The sequence below is a fragment of the Salvelinus namaycush genome, chromosome 36 (assembly GCF_016432855.1).
Source record: "Salvelinus namaycush isolate Seneca chromosome 36, SaNama_1.0, whole genome shotgun sequence".
NCBI lineage: Eukaryota > Metazoa > Chordata > Actinopteri > Salmoniformes > Salmonidae > Salvelinus > Salvelinus namaycush.
The window spans coordinates 20,316,865-20,343,469 of record NC_052342.1 but is presented as its reverse complement, the minus strand read 5'-3'; the positions used below and the strand labels follow the sequence as shown (position 1 = coordinate 20,343,469).

General features: G+C 41.4%; 4 non-coding genes across 4 annotated transcripts; 2 read left to right on the top strand and 2 right to left on the bottom strand.

Moving 5' to 3' along the window:
* The first annotated feature begins 6,714 nt into the window (after window positions 1-6,714).
* trnav-uac lies at window positions 6,715-6,787 on the top strand. The gene has a single exon. It is a non-coding gene; the product is annotated as a tRNA-Val (tRNA).
* A 13,522-nt stretch (window positions 6,788-20,309) lies between these two features.
* trnak-cuu lies at window positions 20,310-20,382 on the top strand. Its single transcript has one exon. It is a non-coding gene; the product is annotated as a tRNA-Lys (tRNA).
* A 334-nt stretch (window positions 20,383-20,716) lies between these two features.
* trnak-cuu lies at window positions 20,717-20,789 on the bottom strand. Its single transcript has one exon. It is a non-coding gene; the product is annotated as a tRNA-Lys (tRNA).
* A 400-nt stretch (window positions 20,790-21,189) lies between these two features.
* On the bottom strand, window positions 21,190-21,263 carry trnan-guu. Its single transcript has one exon. It is a non-coding gene; the product is annotated as a tRNA-Asn (tRNA).
* Between the last annotated feature and the right edge of the window lie 5,342 nt (window positions 21,264-26,605).

The window sequence follows — 26,605 nt, the reverse complement described above, 5'->3', positions numbered from 1 at the left end:
GCCATCGTAAAATACAATTGCGTTCATTGTCCGTAGCTTATGCCTGCCCATACTATTGTATGCTCCCTCAAAACTTGAGAGATCTGTGACATTGTGTTGGTTGACAAAACTGCACATTTTAGAGTGGCCTTTTATTGTCTCCAGCACAACGTGCACCTATGTAATGATCATGTTGTTTTCATCAGCTTCTTGATAAGCCACACCTGTCAGGTGGAAGGATTATCTTGGCAAAGGAGAAATGCTCACTAAAAGGGATGTGCACAAAATTTGAGAGATATAAGCTTTTTGTGCATATGGAACATTTCTGGGATCTTTTATTTCAGCTCATGAAACATGGGACCAACACTACATGTTGCGTTTATATTTTTGTTCAGTGTATAATCTGTTATTTAATGTAGAATACTATCATGATATGATCTTGCAGACATTGATTTAGCTTTGATGAACGTCATTAAACGAGCACCATTGGCCTGAGTAGCCTGTTCTCTATGCGTAAAGTGGAGAATATACACATGCACAGAACGTGATCCGTACATGCACAGAAGCTTCGGGATCTTTATTCCCGCAAAATAAAGATCCCGGAAAAGTAAATCAATGTTAAACATTTAGACAGAAATTAGCACAAAAAATTACTCATCAAAACTACTTACTTCTTACACTTGAAACAATTGTAAGGAAAGTTAGTCATTTAAGTCGAAGGGACCCTAAATTCTGATGTTCCCTAGAACTAAATTCATGTTCAAGTAACTTCAATCGTTTTAGTTCAGAATACATAATGCGATTTAGTATCAAGTTCATGAAACACAAAACAGTCAAGTATTTACAACTTAAAAAGATAACCATATGGGTTGTGATGTCACTTCATTAACTGTAAGTATTGAACACATCAATTATTTTGTGTTAGGTTAATTTAATGGGTCTAGGCAACGGGTTTCCACAGAAAATGTGAGTTATGGTGTGGTATCAAATCCTAGATTCCATTGCCTGCTTTCCACCCTTGAGCAATGCACTTTACCCCCCACAACAACTGCTCCACTGGCACCCAGTGTGGCAGCCCCCTGCTCCAGCCTGTGTATTGATGTGTGTCTTTCAGAGGGGTTGGATTAATGTGGAAGTCAGATTTCGGTTGGCCCTTGTGTGAAATTGATGAATAAAGTAATCTTAATGTTAAAAGATAAATACCATTGTAAACAAGCTGCATTGTGCAGGGGTTCTTCCCTGCCTTTTGACATCCATTTTCCAGCAGAACTGCGATTTTCTCCAGAGGGAACACCTCTATATCCAGGGTCTTTCCTGCACATTTCACATAGACGTTGAACTTGTCCACATCCTCAATGTTATCATCAGCCTAAATGAAAAGGGCCTATGTGAATATTCATAACCAGAAAAAAATTGTCGAACTGAATCATTTTTATTAAAAGGTAAAAGGTTAATATAATTTGGGGATAGCCACCCACTGTTTAGTAATATAAAAATAATAAACCCATAACAATATGTTTTGTACAAATATTTATCCAACCAGCTACTTTGGTCAGGGGGGAAAACCCCACTCCCATCAACACCATTTCCATGAGTTGGTCTTTGTTTCAGTCAAGTAAAAGTTAGAGGTACTTACACCAAAGGCACTTGGGGATCCCCCCAGGATATTCCCTGTGTTAGTCTTATCACCTCGTTGACCTGGTGAGCTGGGTGGACAGAAACCAATGTTCACTTGTCAAAGTGAAAGTAAAATAGAGTCTATAAGGCTTAAACCAGAGTATTTCAGTCACACAAAGGTCAAATCAAATCTAATTTTATTGGTCACATACACATGGTTAGTAGATGTTAATGCGAGTGTAGCGAAATGCTTGTGCTTCTAGTTCCGACTATGCAGTAATATCTAACAAGTAATCTAACAAATTCACAACAACTACCTAATACACACAAATGTAAAGGGATGAATAAGAATATGTACTTATATATATATATATATATATATATATATATATATATATATATATATATATATGGATGAGCGATGGCGTGCGGCATAGGCAAGATGCAGTAGATGGTATAGAATACAGTATATACATATGAGATGGCTAATGTAGGATATGTAAACATTATTAAAGTGGCATTATTTAAAGTGACTATTGATACCTTTGTTAAGTCCATTTATTTTAGTGGCCAGAGATTTGAGTCTGTATGTTGGCAGCAGCCTCTCTATGCTAGTGATGGCTGTTTAACAGTCTGATGGCCTTGAGATAGAAGCTATTTTTCAGTCTCTCGGTCTCGGATATTAATGATTACCCTCACCTGTTTGTAACCTGTGTTGTAGACTTTGTGTTTTGATTAGATTGTCCCGCCTCGCTGTCTGAATTCTCGGATTGAGGTTCAACATCGAAATCACCTGTCTTTGCCTTATCACATTGTTGCCCTGGTGACCTTGGTGGAGATAAGGGAAGTTTAATTTTTGTGACAATTAAAGCTAGACAGACAGACAGACAAGGACACTTATACTTTGGGGTTTAGGCTAGGTAACAGTATGTACTGTAGAGTCATTTGATTGACTAGAGAGAGAGAGAGAGACTAGGCTCACCTGTCTGTAACCAATGTGTCCTGAGTGATCTCACTTCGAGGGACAACTGTGATTTCCTCTGAATACTGGGACAAAACAGACAATAGTTACTTCACTAATTGGTGACAAGTTAGTCATATTTCCTGATCATGTATCTCTTCATGAAAAGCAACAAATCATTAATTTCAATGTAAATCTTTATGCATTTGCAGATTCAATCCTACAGCCTAGTTACCTCCAGAAATGATCTAAGAGCAGAATAAACAAGGTAAGAATAGTGAAATGTAAGTTACTTACTTACCTCTGGGTTGAAATTACTGTAGATTGCTCCCATCTTGTAAATGTAAGTTTGTCTGTCTATAGCTTATTTTGAGTTGAGTGTCGTGTGCTGCCTCTACCTATTATATAGTTGAGCCCTTCCCCTCTTTCAGTTTACAGTATAGTTTACTTTCACTTTGTTTCTGGAGATAAAACAAGTGAACTCAGCCGGGGTCTAAACTAGGGCTGTGGTGGTCACGAAATTTCATCAGCCGGTGATTGTCAAGCAAATAACTTTCCGTCTCACACTAATTGACCGTAATTAACATAAACACATTTAGCATCTCCTGGCTCCCACACATAGCCTACAAGCCATTTTAAAAAGTTGAATAAATAAATCCATGTAATATATCCCACACCTTCACAATAAATCCATTATTTATTTTAGACAGGTCTAAAGAAACATGAAGTGAAGAAAATGTACTATTTCAGAAGAAAAGGATAGCATGCTTTTAGGATAGCATACTTTTAGTTGTCCTTATGTAGCTATGCCAATGGCTTTGGGCCACACTAGTTCATTTAGCTGACAACATTTGCTTATAATTCTGTGGCATTATTTTATATTTTGTAGTACGAAGAATACAATAGAACAAAGCTGAATACAATATACATCTTTTCTCCAAACGATTTGAGTGCGCACATGCGGCTATTCTGTGTTGAGCAGTTAACAAATAAATAGTTACTCCTATAGACTTAATTTAGAGTTATTAATGTAACGTTAGTTGTTTTACAAATGTTGGGCTAGATGTTTAGATTTTTTTTAATACATTGTAAGGCTGCTTCATGCGACTAATGACAATTTGAAAAAAGTAACTTGAAAGGCATGAGCTCTGCGTTGTTATTTGCGCAGGCTGTACACGCTCCAATAGTCTCTCATTCACAATTTGACAAGCACTTGATAATGCCTTGAATTCCATTGCAGCATCCCCTTTGTGGCTGTATTGCACCCTAAAACAATCCTTGCCTTTTTGCGGCCCAGAATGCTGTGTTGTGCCCTTCTTCCTGAGTGTGCTGCGCAATCCAAAGCGCCTCTCTGTCACATGATCGGGTCTTTCCACAGGCTACAAGTCAGACACATCAGGGACGCAACTAAGCTTGTCCTTATCCAATTCCGAGGTGCATATTGAAGATATTGGAAGAACTGTCCACAATTACTTTTCGTCAGCCAACAAGATGGTCAATCTACCTACCCCCTCCCCATACTGTTTTTATTTTATTTACTTTTCTGCTCTTTTGCACACCAGTATCTCTACTTGCACATCATCATCTGCTCATTTATCACTCCAGTGTTAATCTGCTAAATTGTAATTATTCGCTCCTATGGCCTATTTATTGCCTACCTCCTCATGCCTTTTGCACACACTGTATATAGACTTTCTTTTTTCTACTGTGTCATTGACTTGTTTATTGTGTTATTGGCTTGTTTTATTGTTTACTCCATGTGTAACTCTGTGTTGCTGTCTGTGTCACACTGCTTTGCTTTATCTTGGCCAGGTCGCAGTTGCAAATGAGAACTTGTTCTCAACTAGCCTACCTGGTTAAATAAAGGTGAAATAAAATAAAATATAAAGAAAAAAAGATGAGTAGGCCTAACGAACAGCAAAAGCACTAGCCTATGTCAATCTACTATCCCCCATAGTACAAAAATTGACCTATTCTGTGCGAGAAATAAATATTCCAAACATAGTCTGGGACAGTTGTGGGATGTGATTAATCCAACCACTAGCATCAGAACGTTTAGCTTAAAATGTTGATAAACTATTAGGCCTCCCGGGTGGCGCAGTGGTCTAGGGCATTGCATCGCAGCGCTAGCTGTGCCACCAGAGACTCTGGGTTTGCGCCCAGGCTCTGTCGCAGCCGGCCGCGACCTGGAGGTCCGTGGGGCGACGCACAATTGGCCAAGTGTCGTGAGGGTTTGGCCAGTAAGGATATCCTTGTCTCATCGCCCACCAGCGACTCCTGTGGCGTGCCGGGTGCAGTGCGCGCTAACCAAGGTCGCCAGGTGCACGGTGTTTCCTCCGACACATTAGTGCAGCTGGCTTCTGGGTTGGATGCGCGCTGTGTTAAGAAGCAGTGTGGTTGGGATGTGTTTCGGAGGACGCATGGCTTTCGACCTTCGTCTCTCCCGAGCCCGTACGGGAGTTGTAGCGATGAGACAAGACAGTAACTACTAACAATTGGATACCATGAAAAAGGGGGTAAAATGTAGGCCCTAGGTCATAGATTTTAGCTGGTTAATAATGAAGTAAGTTTCACAGTTTCTCTGCACAGGTTTTAGTGGACATTGGAAGTCTGGTCTAGGCTGTTGGATTCAGGGTAAACTTTGAACATTGAGATTTTAAAGACATGATAGATCAGACACATAGTGTATACAGATTGAAAGAGACTGGGTTTTATGTCAGGAGGTAATGGGTCTCTGTAGAAAGACAGACGGCTTTGGAATGTGTTGGGTGGACGGGAGGAGATCACAGGATTGCTATAGGGGAAGCAGATGGACATCTGTGGATTTAGGCGAAGGAGGGGTTGAGGTCAGGAGGTCAGGTCAGATCCCCTGAAGGGAGTAATAAGGGTTTAGTATCCTGTTAGCCTCTTCCTGTTGAACCATAAGATGTAAGGATTAGAGAGGAGGAGTGTCCAAAGTGGAGTATATATACTTGTGATGGTGAGAACATGTTTTTGTCTGAATTACAGCTGTAACGACCCTTCGGGAAGAATTAAACTTGGTTAAAGCTTCTCTAGTGTCCGTGAGTTATTTACTCTGAAAAATTAGAACCTAACAAGGCCTACAGCTAGGGAACCATTGTAGGCCCATAAGCCCAACGTTTGACTAAAGCCTAGTTTGCAGTTATAATCTTAATGATTTTTTTTGCATTTATTTACCTTTCAGCATATATATATATACCTGTTTTATTTTTTAAAGCAAATAGACATGCAAAGAATGGCACAAAATATTACATGAACAGTTATTTGTGTTTTTGTTACAACTATGTGGTAATGGTGTGTCGTGTGTAATGGGTTTTTTCAGCACTGAGCAATTTTCAGGTCTGCTGAGCGTAAACTTGAACGTTGTGAAAGTTCTGTGCAACTTCCGGCGGGCATTTACTGTGAACACTGAGGCTGTAACCACTTTACCTTGGTTTTAACCGTGGCTATTTGACTATAATGTAGGCCTACCAGAGTGGCCTACCATCAAAAACAATCTAGAAAATGCATCCCATAACATTTTAACATGGAAAATAGCTGTTCTATCTTTCAGCATACCGTAGCAGCCAATGTGTGGTGTTCAATGTAGGCCTACGTTCCATGCAGGGCTTGACATTAACCTGTTTATCCATTTGTCCTTCAGACAAGGATTTGGCTGAAAATTTTGTTTAATGCAAAACCAGTTTACCCCTGGTTGGGACCCACTATTATACGTCATTGGTTATGATCAAGTAGAAGCTTATATACTGGTTGTTCAGTGATGCCGCTATATAATAATGATGGTGTTGTGTATCTTATCTCATTTAGTGTTAACATCAAGATAAATATGAATGTTATATATTCTGCTTTCTTCAGCCATGATAGCATATACAGTAACAATAAGTTACGCATTGACTTATTCTTCACACGCACGTTGAATGAGGTTGACTGAGCTTCCTCTTCGTAGTTTGTAGTGTTGCACTGTTTTGCTCTTATTCAGAATTTCCCCTGCAAACAAGACATCACCAAGTCAACATCAGATTCACACCAAACATCAACAAAATCCATATCACATATAGATAATTGGGAAACTGCTTTGAAGCATAAAGGTTGTGTAATATGATTCCATACTGAGTGTGGTGGTGATGTATCAATGTGGTTCCATAGTGTAGTGGTTATCACGTCTGCTTTACACGCAGAAGGTCCTGGGTTCGAGCCCCAGTAGAACCATGCTTTTGGCTGCAGGTAGCCTAGCGGTTAGAGAGGTGAGCCAGCAACCGGAGGGTTGCCAGTTTGTATCTTGGATCTGACAGGAAATATCTGTCTAACACCATGCCCAAACCGGGCACGCGTGTGCGCAAATAGATTTTGTCCCCCCACACCAAATGCGATCACGACACACAGGTTGAAATATCAAAACAAACTCTGAACCAATTATATTAATTTGGGGACCGGTCGAAAAGCATTAAACATTTATGGCAATTTAGCTAGCTAGTTTGTCCTATTTAGCTAGCCTGCTTGCTGTTGCTAGCTAATTTGTCCTGGGATATAAGCGTTGAGTTGTTATTTTACCTGAAATGCACAAGGTCCTCTACTCCGACAATTAATCCACACATAAAACGGTCAACCGAATCGTTTCTAGTCATCTCTCCTCCTTCCAGGCTTTTTCTTCTGTGGACTTTATATGGCGATTGGCATCTAACTTTCATAATAAGATGTATTACCACAACCGACCGACCTCAGTTCATCTTTCAATAACCCACGTGGGTATAACCAATGAGGAGCTGGCACGTGGGTATATGCTTCTAAAAGGCAATGAGAAGATGGGAGAGGCAGGACTTGCAGCACGTTCTGCACCACAAATAGAAGCAACTTCTATTTTAGCGTTTGGCAACGCAGACGCTCGTTAGCGCGCGCAGTGTGGGTGCAATGGTTGAATAACATGTATGTGTACATGTATTTTGCGACGCGAGCGGTGTGGTCAGCATGTAAGTGAGCTGGCAACACTTTTGTTGTAAATAATCTGTCTACAAGATCACCTAATGATAATATTCTACTTAACAGAAGTGAATATAATAGCATAGTATAACGTTACTGTAAGACAAAAAACACCGCATTTTTCTCTTCTGTGGTCATAACTCAACAGCGTGCGCCGCTGGGCAAAATACACAGAGGCTATGCTGCAGTTTAACACCAAAAATTCTTAAAAACACTGTAGACTACTTCTAAATAACACTGTAGGCTACTTCTAAACAACACTGTAGACAACTTCTAAACAACACTGTAGACAACTTCTAAACAACACTGTAGTCTACTTCTAAACAACACTGTAGACAACTTCTAAACAACACTGTAGGCTACTTCTAAACAACACTGTAGACAACTTCTAAACAACACTGTAGACAACTTCTAAACAACACTGTAGGCTACTTCTAAACAACACTGTAGACTACTTCTAAACAACACTGTAGACAACTTCTAAACAACACTGTAGGCTACTTCTAAACAACACTGTAGACAACTTCTAAACAACACTGTAGGCTACTTCTAAACAACACTGTAGACTACTTCTAAACAACACTGTAGACAACTTCTAAACAACACTGTAGGCTACTTCTAAACAACACTGTAGACTACTTCTAAACAACACTGTAGTCTACTTCTAAACAACACTGTAGACAACTTCTAAACAACACTGTAGGCTACTTCTAAACAACACTGTAGTCTACTTCTAAACACTGTGGTCTACTTCTAAACAACACTGTAGGCTACTTCTAAACAACACTGTAGTCTACTTCTAAACACTGTGGTCTACTTCTAAACAACACTGTAGGCTACTTCTAAACAACACTGTAGGCTACTTCTAAACAACACTGTAGGCTACTTCTAAACAACACTGTGGTCTACTTCTAAACAACACTGTAGGATACTTCTAAACAACACTGTAGGCTACTTCTAAACAACACTGTAGTCTACTTCTAAACAACACTGTGGTCTACTTCTAAACAACACTGTAGGCTACTTCTAAACAACACTGTAGTCTACTTCTAAACAACACTGTGGTCTACTTCTAACCAACACTGTATGACTCAAGAAAATCTAAATGCATATCCCCATGAAACTGATTGAGATCAAATGGTTGGTAAGCAGATGCTGGATGGGTGTTTCACGATTGAATGCAATGTTGTTTTTGTCGTAAAGTTATACTATGCTATTATACTGAACAAAAATATAAACATGCAACAATTTCCAAGATTTTACTGAGTTACAGGAATTTAAATAAATTTATTAGACCATAATCAAATCAAATGTTATTGTTCACATGCGCCGAATACATCAGGTGAAATGCAGTGAAATGCTTACTTACAAGCCCTTAACCAACAATGCAGTTTTAAGAAAAACGAGTGTTAAGGTATTTACTAAAATAAAAAAATTGATACCTATTTAAAAAAGGGGCATCAAAATGGGCCTCAGGATCTCACAGTATTTCTGTGCATTCAAATTGCCACCGATAAAATACAATTGCTCTCATTGTCCCTAGCTTATGCCTGCCCATACTATAACCCCACCACCACCATGGGGAAATCTGTTCACAACATTGACATCAGCAAACCCATCGTCCACACGACGCGATACACGTGGTGTGCAGTTGGGCGGCCTGTTGGACGTACTGGCAAATTCTCTAAAACGATGTTGGAGGCGGCTTAAGGTAGAGAAATTAAGTAAATTATCTGGAAACAGCTCTGGTGGGCATTCCTGCAGTCAGCATGCCAATTGCGCGGTCCCTCAGAACTTGAGACATCTGTGACATTGTGTTGGTTGACAAAACTGCACATTTTAGACTGGCCTTTTATTGTCTCCAGCACAACGTGCACCTATGTAATGATCATGTTGTTTTCATCAGCTTCTTGATAAGCCACACCTGTCAGGTGGAAGGATTATCTTGGCAAAGGAGAAATGCCCACTGAAAGGGATGTGCACAAAATTTGAGAGAAATAAGCTTTTTGTGCATATGGAACATTTCTGGGATCTTTTATTTCAGCTCATGAAACATGGGACCAACACTACATGTTGCGTTTATATTTTTGTTCAGTGCATATTCGGTTATTTAATGTAGAATATATAGGTCAACCAATTATGATTTTTCAACGCCGATACCGATTATTGGATGACCAAAAAAAGCAGATACCGATTAATCGGCTGATGTTTATATATATATTTGTAATAATGACAATTACAACAATAATGAATGAACAATGAACACTTTTATTTTAACTTAATATAATACATAAATAAAATCTATTTAATCTCAAATAAATAATGAAACATGTTCAATTTGGTTTAAATAATGCAAAAACACAGTGTTGGAGAACAAAGAAAAAGTGCAATATGTGCCATCTAAAAAAGCTAACGTTTAAATTCCTTGCTCAGAACATGAGAACATATGAAAGCTGGTGGTTCAATATTCCCAGTTAGGAAGTTTTAGGTTGTAGTTATTATAGGAATTGACGCGTTGACTATTTCTCTCTATACCATTTGTATTTCATATACCTTTGACTATTGGATGTTCTTATACTGTAGGCACTTTAGTATTGCCAGCCTAATCTCGGGAGTTGATAGGCTTGAAGTTATTAACAGCACTGTGCTTCAAGCATTGCTAAGAGCTGCTGGCAAATGCAGTAAAGTGTTTTTTTGAATGAACGCTTACAAGCCTGCTGCTGCCTACCACCGCTCAGACTGCTCTATCAAATATCAAATCATAGACTTAATTTTAATATAATAAACACAGAAATACGAGCCTTAAGTCATTAATATAGTAAAATCCGGAAACTGTAATTTCGAAAACAAAACGTTCATTCTTTCAGTCAAATATGGAACCGTTACGTATTTTATCGAACGGGTAGCAACCCTAAGTCTAAATATTGCTGTTACATTGCACAACCTTCAATGTTATGTCATAATTATGTACAATTCTGGCAAATGAGTTCACAGTTCGCAACGAACCAGTTTCGTGGTAATTTCCTGTATTACTAAATGAGGAGAGTTTACAAACCACATACAAGTCAGAGTTATATTTTAAACTTCATATTTAATCATATGAGCTTCACCACAGCCCTTTGACTCTCAGATCAATTCAGTGACTATAAATGAATTCTGAGAGTGCTTACAAAAGAATACTTTGTATATTTTATAGCCAAGATACACCCCTCTCAACTCACATGACGAACCACAGATCTTAGGAACTTCACAAAGGGCCTTTTACTTGAAAGAGGAGTATCCCATAGCCAGATAGCATTAGCTATAAATTATCGTTCAGTTTGGTCTCTTGGGCGAGGTTCTACTTCTCGTTCTTGGTACTTCATAGTACCAAAACATTACCTCATCCAATGGTATATATCAATTGTCAATTCTAGATACTCCCATCTCAAATACACCCCCTCCTGGACAAGCTCACGGAGGGGAGTGAGCCTCTAGGTCATATACTAGGTCAAGATTCATGCAACATCAGAGGGGTAATACAATGGTTCCAGACACTGCCATACTCCTCCCCCCCAATGGGAAAAGGAGGGAGTGACTGGAGTACAGACATAGTGGAGCCCTTCACATGGTTTCACAGATATATTCATTATGAAGACAATGTTCAAACCTGACTTCTCCCTTTCTGATATTCTGCATATTACCAGACATGTAAAAGACAAGCCTGACCTCTCCCCTCTCTGGGCCCCAAGTGACTTTTCCCTAGAGAGAAAGGAAAATGCAACTGCCAACAGTATAGTCCAAAATAAGACATTCTAATGACAAGTATAAAGTAAATAAAACATCTTATTTATCTATGTTACCTAACTAATTCTGATTCAGCTACGACACCAGGCGGCCCAAACTGTTGCATATACCCTGACTCTGCTTGCACTGAATGCAAGAGAAGTGACACAATTTCCCTAGTGTAACGGCTTTCTTCCATAGGTGAAGGAGAGGACCAAAGTGCAGCGCGGCTAGTGTTCAACATGTTTAATACAAGAACAAGTGAAACACTACAAACAACATACAAAATAACAAATGTGCAAAACCGATACAGACCTATCTGGTGCAGAACACAAACACAGAGACAGGTAACAAACACCCACAAAATCCCAACACAAAACAAGCCTCCTATATATGATTCTCAATCAGGGACAACGATTACCATCTGCCTCTGATTGAGAACCATATTAGGCTGGACATAGAAACAGACAAACTAGACACACAACATAGAATTCCCACCCAGCTCACGTCCTGACCAACTAAACACATACAAAACAACAGAAAACAGGTCAGGAACGTGACACCTAGTTAATATTGCCAGCTAACATTAATTTATTTTAACTAAATTTGCAGGTTTAAAAAAATATACTTCTGTGTATTGATTTTAAGAAAGGCATTGATGTTTATGGTTAGGTACATTTGTGCAAAGATTGCTTTTTCAGCAATGCGCTTTTGTTAAATCATCACCCGTTTGGCAAAGTTGAAGTAGGCTGTGATTCGATGATAAATCAACAGGCACCGCATTGATTATATGCAACGCAGGACAAGCTAGTTAACCTAGTAATATCGTCAACCATGTGTAGTTAACTAGTGATTATGTGAAGATTGATTGTTTTTATATGTTAAGTTTAATGCTTAATAATCCACTCCACAAATTTCTTGTTAACAAACTATAGTTTTGGCAAGTCGGTTAGGACATCTGCTTTGTGCATGACACAAGTAATTTTTCCAACAATTGTTTACAGACGTTTTATTTCACTTATAACTCACTGTATCACATTTCCAGTGGGTCAGAAGTTTACATACACTAAGTTGACTGTGCCTTTAAACAGCTTGGAACATTCCAGAAAATGATGTCATGGCTTTAGAAGCTTCTGATTGGCAAGTTTACATTATTTGAGTCAATTGGAGGTGTACCTGTGGATGGATTTCAAGGACTTTGCTTGACATCATGGGAAAATCAAAAGAAATCATCCAAGACCTCCACAAGTCTGGTTCATTCTTGGTAGCAATGTCCAAATGCCTGAAGGTACCACTTTCATCTGTACAAACAATAGTACGCAAGTATAAACACCATGGGACCACGCAGCCGTAATACCGCTCAGGAAGGTTCTGTCTCCTAGAGATGAACGTACTTTGGTGCGAAAAGTGCAAATCAATCCCAGAACAACTGTAAAGGACCCTGTGAAGATGCTGGAGGAAATAGGTACAAAAGTATCTATATCCATAGAAAAACGAGTCCTATAATCAACATAACCTGAAAGGCTGATCAGCAAGGAAGAAGCCACTGCTCCAAAGCCGCCATAAAAAAGCCAGACTACGGTTTGCAACTGTATATGGGGACAAAGATCGTACTTTTTGGAGAAATGTCCTTTGGTCTGATGAGACAAAAATAGAACTGTTTGGCCATAATGACCATCGTTATGTTTGGAGGAAAAAGGGGGACGCTTGCAAGCCGAAGAACACCATCCCAACTGTGAAGCATGGGGGTGGCAGCATCAGGTTGTGGGGGTGCTTTGCTGCAGGATGGACTGGTGCACTTCACAAAATAGATGGCATCATGACGGAGGAAAATTATGTGGATATATTGAAGCAACATCTCAAGACATCAGTCAGAAAGTTGAAGCTTGGTCGCAAATGGGTCTTCCAAACGGACAATGACCCCAAGCATACTTCCAAAGTTGTGGCAAAATGGCTTAAGGACAACAAAGTCATGGTATTGGAGTGGCCATCACAAAGCCCTGACCTCAATCCTATAGACAATTTGTGGGCAGAACTGAAAAAGTGTGTGCGAGCAAGGAGGCCTACAAACCTGACTCAGTTACACCAGCTCTGTCAGGAGGAATATGCCAAAATTCACCCAACTTATTGTGGGAAGCTTGTGGAAGGCTACTCAGAACGTTTGAGACAAGTTAAACAATTTAAAGGCAATGCTACCAAATACTAATTGAGTGTATGTAAACTTCTGACCCACTGAGAATGTGATGAAAGAAATAAAAGCTGAAATAAATCATTCTCTCTACTATTATTCTGACATTTCACATTCTTAAAATAAAGTGGTGATCCTAACTGACCTAAGACAGGGATTTTTACTAGGATTAAATGTCAGGAATTGTGAAAAACTGAGTTTAAATGTATTTGGCTAAGGTGTGTGTAAACTGCTGACTTCAACTGTAGCTAGGTGTCATCATCTAAAATAACCCTAATTTATAAGACAGTTCTTATTTGATTAAAAGGTGGTCGGATCCATCTATGTGATGCTAGCCACAATAAGGATTAGCCACAATAGTGGACTTTGCGGTTAGCCTTCACAATTAAAGTATGGCATAAATCTGTTTGTGTTCATTTGCATCACTGCCAATGACATCATTTTATTTTGAAGGCAAACCGCAAATTCCACTATTGTGCCTAATCCTTATTGTGGCTAGCTTCACAACACATAACACGGTCCGGTCAAGCCTCACTAGCCAGATTAAGCTAGCTGGCTGCTTCTAACGTTAGTTTGGTCAACAGGGTTAAGTAGCTGGCTAGCTCTTTATTTTCATGAACTGAAGTCCAATTTCAATAGGCGAACAACAAGTGTCAACCTAGCTAATACTTACTCACAAGGATTCCTAAATCATTGCTAAGAATAATGAAAATGTCTGCAGTTTCTACTGGTCATTGTTTTCAGGCTGGTTGTATTGGTGCTAGTTAGGTACCAAGCTAAAGCTAGCTATCCCAGAAGTTGCGGTCAAACAAGTTATGCTTTATTACCAACTCGGTATTGTAAACATCGTTCGTGGCCGGTGTTTACTTTTTTTTTTACAGCTTTGACAGTGCTACTGTATCTTTTCTGACATGTAAAGACCAAGACGGCGTTCCATAGTATGTATGTCATGAAGCTAATAGCATTGACGCTATTACTGTGTAACTCTGGTAGGGCAACATCTGAAAAATATCGCACTTGGTAGTGTGTACCAGTGCTCAACCAGTCGGTCGAAAGCCAACTTCACCCACGACAGAGAACGATTGATTGTAAAGGGCAGTGAATGCCATTATCTTGGCTTTAATGGATTTTGCCTTTGAGTTGTCTCGCTGACATTTTTTTACTCTTTCAAATGTTTTTAACATCGGCGTTAAACTAGACATCGGGCCAAAACCGATGTTGGCATTTTTAGCTAATGTTGGCTGATTCCAATATGTTCACCGATATATCGTGCATCCCTTATATATATTTGATTAACCACATGACATTGATTTTGAGATACGAAGAGTTTATTATTAATGAAATGAAACTTCCACGAAAATGTGCATATGAAAATCATAACTGGTACGCAGATCAGTAGAAATGGTACGAAAACTTGGCACTCCAAATGGAAAAGGTTGCAGACCGCTGGTGTAGCCTATTACCGACAACTTCAGGAGCTTAACTGCAGAATCTGTGAAGGCCAACAGCAGCAGGAGGAGGGTCAGGTAGAGGTTCTGGCCCGACCCTCCTGCTGCTGCTGGCCTTCACAGATTATTCAGTTAAGCTCCTGAAGTTGTCAGTAATAGGCTACACCAGCGATAATCCGCTGTTTATTATCACATGCCCTGGTGACCTGGATGGGGATAGGGGAAGTATACTTATAGTGAAAATTAAAGATAGACAGGCAGACAATGGTGTTTAGACTTTGAAATCTAGGCTGGGTTACTGTAAAGCATTTTCTGCCAATTGCTGATGTACAGCGCCTTCAGAAAGTCTTCCTACCCCTTCACTTATTCCACATTTTGTTATGTTACAGCCTAAATTCAAAATGGGTTAAATATATTGTTTTGTCACACATACACACAATACCCCATAATGTAACGGCTGTCGTCCTCCTCTTCTGACGAGGAGAAGCGAGAAGGATCGGAGGACCAATATGCAGCGTGGTAAGTGTCCATAATGTTTATTTAAAGACATAAACTGAACACTACAAAATACAAAACAATAAACGTAAAACGAACGAAACCGAAACAGTACCGTGTGGCAACAAACACTCACACGGAAACAAACACCCACAAACCAAAAGTGAAACCCAGGCTACCTAAGTATGATTCTCAATCAGGGACAACGATTGACAGCTGCCTCTGATTGAGAACCATACCAGGCCGAACTCAAAACCCCAACATAGAAAAACACACATAGAATGCCCACCCCAACTCACGCCCTGACCATACTAAATAAAGACAAAACAAAGGAAATAAAGGTCAGAACGTGACACATAATGACAAAGTGAAAAGATGTTTTCAGAAATGTTTGCAAATTTATTGAAAATGAAATAAAGAAATATCTCATGTACTATATAAATATTCACACCCCTGAGTCAATACTTTGTAGAAGTACCTTTGGCAGCTATTACAGCTGTGAGTCCTGGGTAAGTCTCTAAGTGCTTTCCACACCTGGATTGTGCAACATTTGCCCATTGTTCTTTTCAAAATTCTTCAAGCTCTGTCAAATTGGTTGTTGGTCATTGCTAGACAACCATTTTCAGGTCTTGCCATAGATTTTCAAGTAGATTTAAGTCAAAACTGTAACTCCGCCACCCGGGAACGTTCACTGTCTCCTTGGTAATCAACTGCAGTGTAGATTTGTCCTTGTATTAGGTTATTGTCCTGCTGAAAGGTGAATTAATCTCCCAGTGTCTGGTGGAAAGCAGACTGAACCAGGTTTCCCACTAGAATTTTACCTGTGCTTAGCTCCATTTAGTTTATTTTTCATCCTGAAAAACTCCCCAGTTTAACGATTAAAAGCATACCCATAACATGATGCAGTACCATTATACTTGAAAATATGGAGAGTGGTACTCAGTAATGTGTTGTATTGGATTTGCCCCAAACATAACACTTTGTATTCAGGACAACAAGTTAGTTGCTTTTCCACATTTTTTGCAGTATTACATTTGTGCTTTGTTGTAAATAGGATGCATGGTTTAGAATATTTTTAATTCAGTACAGGTTTACTTTTCACTCTGTCAATTAGATTCATATTGTGGAGTAACTACAATGTTGTCTATCCATCCTCAGTGTTCTCCTACCACAGCCATTAAACTATGTAACTGTTTTCAAGTCATCATTGGTCTCATGGTGAAATCCCTGAGCTGTTTCCTTCCTCTCCGGCAACTGAGGAAGGACGCCTGCATTTTTGTAGTGACTGGGTGTATTGATACACCATCCAAAGTGTAAATAATAACTTCACCATGCTCAAAGGGATATTCAATGTCTTTTTTTTACCCATCTAGCAATAGGTTCCATTTTTTGCAAGGCATTGGAAACCCTCCCTGGTCTTTGTGGTTGAATCTGTGTTTGAAATTCACTGCTTAATTGAGAGACCTTACACATTATTGTATGTGTGGGGTACAGAGATGAGGTAGTCATATAAAAATCATGTTAAACACTATTATTGCACACAGTGAGTCCATGCATCTTATGTGACTTGTTAAGCACATTTTTACTCCTGAACTTTGTCAGGCTTGACATAACAAAGGGGTTGTACAGTTATTGACTAAATACATTTCAACTTATACTTTTTTATTAATTTGTAAAATGTTGAAAAACTATTTCATTTTGACATTATGGGGTATTGTGTGTAGGACTGTGACAAAAAATGTGTCCTGATGGGTCTCTCTGAGGGCCAACTGTGGTTTCTTCTGAATACTGGGACAAAACAGACAATAGTTACATCACTAATTGGTGACAAGTTAGTCATATTTTCTGATCATGTATCTCTTTATGAAAAGCAACAAATCATTAATTTCAATATAAATATTTATGCATTTGCAGATTCAATCCTACAGCCTAGTTGCCTCCAGAAATGATCTAAGAGCAGAATAAATGTAACGGATGTGAAATGGCTAGCTAGTTAGCGGGTACGCGCTACTAGCATTTCAATCAGTTACGTCACTTGCTCTGAAACCTAGAAGTAGTGTTGCCCCTTGCTCTGCAAGGGCCCCGGCTTTTGTGGAGTGATGGGTAACGACGCTTCGTGGGTGGCTGTTGTTGATGTGTGCAGAGGGTCCCTGGTTCGCGCCTGTGTCGGGGCGAGGGGACGGACTAAATTTATACTGTTACATTGGTGCCGTGACCCGGATCACTGGTTGCTGCGGAAAAGGAGGAGGTTGAAAGGGGGGTGAGTGTAACGGATGTGAAATAGCTAGCTAGTTAGCGGGTACGCGCTACTAGCATTTCAATCAGTTACGTCACTTGCTCTGAAACCTAGAAGTAGTGTTGCCCCTTGCTCTGCAAGGGCCGCGGCCTTTGTGGAGCGATGGATAACGACGCTTAGTGGGTGACTGTTGTTGATGTGTGCAGAGGGTCCCGGGTATGGGCGAGGGGACGGACTAAAGTTATACTGTTACATAAACAAAGTAAGAATAGTGAAATGTAAGTTACTAACCAATGGGTAGAAATAACTGTCAATTCCTCCCATCTTGTAAATTTAAGAATTCTGTGTGATATAGCTTGTTCTTGTTCTTATTCGGAGTTGAATGTCGTGTGCTGCCTCTACCCATTTATATAGTTGAGCCCTTCCCCTCTTTTCAGTTACAGTTCCCTGTGATTTTTAAATGGGACTTGTTATAATACAAGAAGTTAACAGTTCTTGCTTGTTGGCTATAATTGGTTGTTTACTGTATCCATTACTACCCATCTAATCAATCGATCAAGCAATGGTCACAGAAAAACAAAACAAGGTAAGTCGAACCAAATTTTGCTAGGTTTCGTCTCACAGGCCATCCTGTCAAACTCATCTTGTTTACTCAAGTTATTACTGCTTGCTAACCTTAACCCTAACCCTAGCTTCATGTCTACATCCCAGTTCAACCCTAACTCTAGTTTCATGTTCAATCCTAACCACAAACCTAACTTCATCCCGGTTCAACCCTAGGCTCAATGGGGGGGTAGCCTCAAAGTTGGAGAAGCGGACCAAAAACTGGAGGGTTGCATGTTCGAATCCCAGTGCAGATGGGGAGAAAAAAATCTGCAGAGAGTGAGCCGGCAACTGTAGGGTTGCTGGCATCAATGTCTCAATACATGCCGGTTCAACCCAAGCCTCAACCACAACCCTAGCTTCATGTCCACATCCCGGTTCAACCCTAGCCTCAACCACAACCCTAGCTTCATGTCCACATCCCGGTACAACCCTAGCCTCAACCACTGCCCTAGCTTCATGTCCACATCCCGGTACAACCCTAGCCTCAACCACTGCCCTAGCTTCATGTCCACATCCCGGTACAACCCTAGCCTCAACCACTGCCCTAGCTTCATGTCTACATCCCGGTTCAACCCTAGCCTCAACCACAACACTAAATACATGTCCTCAATCCACAATCCTACCTCTAACCCTAGCTTCATGTCTACTTCCAGGTTATAATATGGTTACATCTAATATGGTCTAGAAGAAAAATAAATGCACACCTATTTAGGCGAGGTGCTGGCTAGCGGAGTAGAAAACTTAAAAATAAAGGAGAGCTGTACACTCTAGGAGCTCAGATGCAAAAATGTAATTACCAACGTTTCGACAGCCAAGCTGTCTTCATCAGGGTATAATCACAAACACTGCGGTATGACTCGTTTATATAGTGTCAAAAGACACACAGGTGTCTGTAATTATTGGTTAATTCTCAAATATTAAAATGGCATACAAAGAGCAGCATACAAAAAACAAATGGATAGCATACGATCATAGATTCATTTTAGACTACACAAGCTTCGTCTCTGCAATTTCGTCTCTGCGTTATATTGGCATCGAACATGTCACCCTCCCTAGGAGAGGGGGTGACCTTGATCATTTATTGTTGAAACGAGAGGCTGCCTGGATCTTTAACTTAAAGACCCTTGCTCCCTTCGGTCTCAACGTAGACTTTGATCTGAAGCCATTCTTGTGATTATTGTGACTTTGCCATTGTAATTGTTTGTAAACTTGTGTAGTCTAAAATGAATCTATGATGTATGCTATCCATTTGTTTTTTGTATGCTGCTCTTTGTATGCCATTTTTATATTTGAGAATTGCACCTAAATGTAAACAGAACCGGAACCTATTTCAGTCTAAGTCAAGCACTGATACGAAGTAATCAGGTAGGCCTATTTTATGACGTTTCCATTGGATCAGAGCATGACCATTTTTCTCTTTCACACTGAGTGGTTATCGAAATGAAGAAAGCTGGAAAGATTTTTCATATACATTGAGGAACTATTGTAATTCTCAGTGGAGGTTAAAACAGACTTTGTTAACTTGCCGTTTTGGTCATTAGTGGTGGTATGTTAAGCCAATCAGAAATACTATCAGATCCCTAAATGGGCACATTGATATGCCTACATTTGCACACAGACCAGGTAGCCTATAGGCATACATCTATGCATGCGCGTCCTTAGTCAACATTGACAGGAGCGCTCCAAACAAAAGACAATGGCTAAATTTACAAAACTCGTAAATTGAATGAAATAAACCAAAACTTGTTTCTCACAAGTGTAGCATAGATTGTGTACTCTGCAAGCAATGTGTTCACTCCGACAATGACAATGGAAATACGAGAATAATAATATTGAAAGCATTAAAATAATTTAGCCGTGGGGCTAGGAGAAAATTGAACACATTTTGCAAGGCTTATGCCTTGTTCTTATTTAATGCTGAGTGACTGAAGCATTATTATAACAGTAACATTTTGAGAATTTTAGCTGTATTTGTGGTCATGCTCTTATTAGGCTCCTCCTTCATCTTTGTCAGTTGCCCGGCTAGCTCAGTCGGTAGAGCATGAGACTCTTAATCTCAGGGTCGTGGGTTCGAGCCCCACGTTGGGCGCACTGTTTTTTGCGTTTCTAACCTCGCTGTGCTCATAGACGTAAACACAAGACTGTAGCACACCTCCATAGTGTTCAGTATCTGATTTCTTAATTAAATGATTTCTTTTAAAATTATCGAGGAACTTTTGAAGTCGGAGTAAGGCTAAATATTATTTAAAAAATACTATTCAAAAATAAATATTTTTGAATTTTTAATAGTATTATATGTATAATAGTATTTTTTTTTGCCACATTATTTAGTGAACAAATTAATAGGTATTCAATTCCATAGCTGCAAAATGTTGAGATTATTGCTGGGGAGGTTGAGAAACCACTTTCTAATTAAAAGAAAGCGCCCAACGTGGGGCTCGAACCCACGACCCTGAGATTAAGAGTCTCATGCTCTACCGACTGAGCTAGCCGGGCTCTGTTTCATCGGTTAAACCCCTCGTTTTCTATGCCTGCTACTCCCCCCAACCCGTCACTCCCGCTTGAAGCGTGAGCGCTTTCTCAGGAACAAAACACTTTATTTTAGCTACTGCAATCAAGTCTGTCTCTGTGGATAATCGACTAACCCGTTAAGACTGTTAGGTTGGTGGTTTGAGCCCACCCAGGGACGCAATATTTAAAAAAAATTCCCCTCCTCCTATGTTCTTGTCTGCGATTTTTCTTTTCAGTCAACAGTGGGGGAAAAACATGGTTTTATGGTTTACTAACTCAAACTAGGTAACACTTCAATAGTAGAGTACTTATACATGAACAAATATTTCTGATGATAATTTCCTGACTTGTTCTATGAAACCCTACTGCTAAAAAAAAATGATCACGTCCCTGTGTGGGCTCGAACCACCAACCTTTAGATTAACAGTCTAACGCGCTAGCCGATTGCGCCACAGAGACACAGCGCTGTTGAAAAAGGGAGGTTTTATATCCTTTGCTTCTCCTGCTTGTAACAAAACAGTGAAGATCCAGGAAGATTTTTTATAACCCTAGTGGCGCCGCTTTGTTGTCATTTCAAGCTGCTCTTCCCGTGTCCTACTTAGCCTCAGCAATATGACGTAAATGCAGAAAGTAAACGGGATAGTGGGTCAATTTCTGCAATCATGTAAGAAAACTGTGGCAAGACATCAGTAGATTTATAATTTAACACTTTTATGAAGGTCTTACACTATTGTGGAGAGATGTACTGCTTGGATTCTTTACGTACCATAGGAATAAGATGAAACATTTTATGTAATTAAGACATTCCCGGAGTGTAAATTTGATTCCGTGTGTGACTGACTTGTCCTGTATTCTGTTTTTAGACGTGATTGGTGAGTTGTTGAATGTACAAGACGAGGAGTATGATATTTTACATCCTTGTAAAATGGCCTGTGATCATCAGTTGCTGAATAGCTTCACCATATATCTAAACTCCATATCGAATTATTTATATATATATATATACATACACACATACAGTACCAGTCAATAGTTTGGACACACCTCCTCATTCAAGGGTTTTTCTTTATTTTGACTATTTTCTACATTGTAGAATAATAGTGAAGACATAACAACTATGAAATAACACATATGGAATCATGTAGTAACCAAAAAAGTGTTAAACAAATCAACATTTTTTTTATATTTGAGATTCTTCAAAGTAGCCACCCTTTGCCTTGATGACAGCTTTGCACACTCTTGGCATTCTCTCAACCAGCTTCATGAGGCATTCACCTGGAATGCCTTTCAATTAACAGGTGTGCCTTGTTAGAAGTTAATTAGTGTAATTTCTTTCCTTCGTAATGCGTTTCAGCCAATCAGTTGTGTTGTGACAAGGTAGGGTTGGAATACAGAAGATAGCCCTATTTGGTAAAAGAACTAGTCAATATTATGGCAAGAACAGCTCATATAAGCAAAGAGAAATGACGGTACAAATGAATGTATTTTGTCTCGTTGTTTAAAGAGTGCGCAGGACTTGTTTGTAGACAAATGTTGGTATCGTGTTTATTAGGGATGGGCATTTGAAATGATTTCACTAATCGGATAATATGACATTATTTCTGCTATCAGGATAGTGGACATTCAAAAAACGCAGATAAAAATAACACTTGACAAGTCAGAATACCACAACGGAAAGGCTGCAATTCTCCAGTAGTTTTTGGCTAGCAGCAACGGTGAAAGAGAAGTCTGATTTTCACCATGATTGATGGATTCTGTTTGAAATGACTTTTCTGGAGAGTGTTTTGCATTGCTCTGGGTCAGGTGTTGTGGAGCCTTGGCTATGTACTCGACAGTAATTGCTATTTGATGTTGTGCTGCAGAATGAGGACCCAAAAGCGACGTAATAGTAACAGAGTCTTTATTCCAGAATAAAACAAATAATGATTCTCCTGGATACTATCCTCTCGTCAACAGAGAGGAACGACTGGAGACGCGACCACAGACTGCAGGTCGCTTCAGGAAGGCACTGGCCGTAGCTGACATTGACACCTGCTCACACGCAGCATCTGAAGAAGGCAAAGAACACGACAGGGCGGAACAAGGACACAGGAACAGCAAACGTCAAACAAGAATCCGACAAGGACAGAAGCGGAAAACAGAGGGAGAAATAGGGACTCTAATCAGAGGGCAAAATAGGGGACAGGTGTGAAAGAGTAAATGAGGTCGTTAGGAGAATGAGAAACAGCTGGGAGCAGGAACGGAACGATAGAGAGAGAGAAAGAGGGAAAGAACCTAATAAGACCAGCAGAGGGAAGCACAGGGACAAGACATGATGAAAGACAAAACATGACAGTACCCCCCCACTCACCGAGCGCCTCCTGGCGCACTCGAGGAGGAACCCTGGCGGCAACGAAGGAAATCATTAATCAACGAACGGTCCAGCACGTCCCGAGATGGAACCCAACTCCTCTCCTCAGGACCGTAACCCTCCCAATCCACTAAGTACTGGTGACCACGTCCCCGAGAACGCATGTCCATGATCTTCCGTACCCTGTAAATAGGAGCGCCCTCGACAAGGACGGGGGGGGGGGAGGGAAGACGAATGGGGGCGCGAAGAAAAGGCTTGACACAAGAGACATGGAAGACAGGGTGGACGCGACGAAGATGTCGCGGAAGAAGCAGTCGCACAGCGACAGGATTGACGACCTGAGAGACACGGAACGGACCAATGAACCGCGGAGTCAACTTGCGAGAAGCTGTCGTAAGGGGAAGGTTACGAGTGGAAAGCCACACTCTCTGACCGCGACAATACCTAGGACTCTTAATCCTACGTTTATTGGCGGCTCTCACAGTCTGCGCCCTGTAACGGCAAAGTGCAGACCTGACCCTCCTCCAGGTGCGCTCACAACGTTGGACAAAAGCCTGAGCGGAGGGAACGCTGGACTCGGCGAGCTGGGACGAGAACAGAGGAGGCTGGTACCCAAGACTACTCTGAAACGGAGATAGCCCGGTAGCAGACGAAGGAAGCGAGTTGTGAGCGTACTCAGCCCAGGGGAGCTGTTCTGCCCAAGACGCAGGGTTTCGAAACGAAAGGCTGCGTAATATGCGACCAATCGACTGATTGGCCCTTTCTGCTTGACCGTTAGACTGGGGATGAAACCCGGAAGAGAGACTGACGGAAGCACCAATCAAACGACAGAACTCCCTCCAAAACTGTGACGTGAATTGCGGACCTCTGTCTGAAACGGCGTCTAACGGGAGGCCATGAATTCTGAACACATTCTCAATGATGATTTGTGCCGTCTCCTTAGCGGAAGGAAGCTTAGCGAGGGGAATGAAATGTGCCGCCTTAGAGAACCTATCGATAACCGTAAGAATCACAGTCTTCCCCGCAGACGAAGGCAGACCGGTAATAAAGTCTAAGGCGATGTGAGACCATGGTCGAGAAGGAATGGGAAGCGGTCTGAGACGACCGGCAGGAGGAGAGTTACCTGACTTAGTCTGCGCGCAGTCCGAGCAAGCAGCCACGAAACGGCGCGTGTCCCGCTCCTGAGTAGGCCACCAAAACCGCTGGCGAATAGAAGCAAGCGTACCCCGAACGCCGGGGTGGCCAGCTAACTTGGCAGAGTGAGCCCACTGAAGAACAGCCAGACGAGTAGAGACAGGAACGAACAGAAGGTTACTAGGACAAGCGCGCGGCGACGCAGTGTGAGTGAGTGCTTGCTTTACCTGTCTCTCAATTCCCCAGACAGTCAACCCGACAACACGCCCCTCAGGGAGAATCCCCTCGGGGTCGGTAGAAGCCACAGAAGAACTAAAGAGACGGGATAAGGCATCAGGCTTGGTGTTCTTATTTCCCGGACGATAGGAAATCACGAACTCGAAACGAGCGAAAAACAACGCCCAACGAGCCTGACGTGCATTAAGTCGTTTGGCAGAACGGATGTACTCAAGGTTCTTATGGTCAGTCCAAACGACAAAAGGAACGGTCGCCCCCTCCAACCACTGTCGCCATTCGCCTATGGCTAAGCGGATGGCGAGCAGTTCGCGGTTACCCACATCATAGTTGCGTTCCGATGGCGACAGGCGATGAGAAAAGTAAGCGCAAGGATGGACCTTATCATCAGACTGGGAGCGCTGAGACAGAATGGCTCCCACGCCCACCTCTGAAGCGTCAACCTCGACAATGAATTGTTTAGTGACGTCAGGAGTAACAAGGATAGGGGCGGATGTAAAACGCTTCTTGAGGAGATCAAAAGCTCCCTGGGCGGAACCGGACCACTTAAAGCAAGTCTTGACAGAAGTCAGAGCTGTGAGAGGGGCAGCCACTTGACCGAAATTACGAATGAAACGCCGATAGAAATTAGCGAAACCGAGAAAGCGCTGCAACTCGACACGTGACTTAGGAACGGGCCAATCGCTGACAGCCTGGACCTTAGCGGGATCCATCTGAATGCCTTCAGCGGAAATAACAGAACCGAGAAATGTGACAGAGGAGACATGAAAGGCGCACTTCTCAGCCTTCACGTAGAGACAATTCTCTAAAAGGCGCTGGAGTACACGTCGAACGTGCTGAACATGAATCTCGAGTGACGGTGAAAAAAATCAGGATATCGTCAAGGTAAACGAAAACAAAAATGTTCAGCATGTCTCTCAGTACATCATTAACTAATGCCTGAAAGACAGCTGGAGCATTAGCGAGACCGAACGGCAGAACCCGGTATTCAAAATGCCCTAACGGAGTGTTAAACGCCGTTTTCCACTCGTCCCCCTCTCTGATGCGTACGAGATGGTAAGCGTTACGAAGGTCCAACTTAGTAAAGAACCTGGCTCCCTGCAAAATCTCGAAGGCTGACGACATAAGGGGAAGCGGATAACGATTCTTAACCGTTATGTCATTCAGCCCTCGATAATCCACGCAGGGGCGCAGAGTACCGTCCTTCTTCTTAACAAAGAAAAATCCCGCTCCGGCGGGAGAGGAAGAAGGCACCACGGTACCGGCGTTGAGAGAAACAGACAGATAATCCTCGAGAGCCTTACGTTCGGGAGCCGACAGAGAGTATAGTCTACCCCGAGGGGGAGTGGTCCCCGGAAGGAGATCAATACAACAATCATACGACCGGTGAGGAGGAAGGGAGCTGGCTCTGGACCGACTGAAGACCGTGCGCAGATCATGATATTCCTCCGGCACTCCTGTCAAATCACCAGGTTCCTCCTGAGTAGAGGGGACAGAAGACACAGGAGGGATAGCAGACATTAAACACTTCACATGACAAGAAACGTTCCAGGATAGGATAGAATTACTAGACCAATCAATAGAAGGATTATGACATACTAGCCAGGGATGACCCAAAACAACAGGTGTAAAAGGTGAACGAAAAATCAAAAAGGAAATGGTCTCACTGTGGTTACCAGATACTGTGAGGGTTAAAGGTAGTGTCTCACATCTGATACTGGGGAGAAGACTACCATCTAAGGCGAACATGGGCGTGGGCTTCCCTAACTGTCTGAGAGGAATGTCATGTTTCCGAGCCCATGCTTCGTCCATAAAACAACCCTCAGCCCCAGAGTCTATCAAGGCACTGCAGGAAGCAGCTGAACCGGTCCAGCGTAGATGGACCGACAAGGTAGTACAGGATCTTGATGGAGAGACAGGAGTAGTAGCGCTCACCAGTAGCCCTCCGCTTACTGATGAGCTCTGGCTTTTACTGGACATGACATGACAAAATGTCCCGCAGAACCGCAATAGAGGCAAAGGCGGTTGGTGATTCTCCGTTCCCTCTCCTTAGTCGAGATGCGAATACCTCCCAGCTGCATGG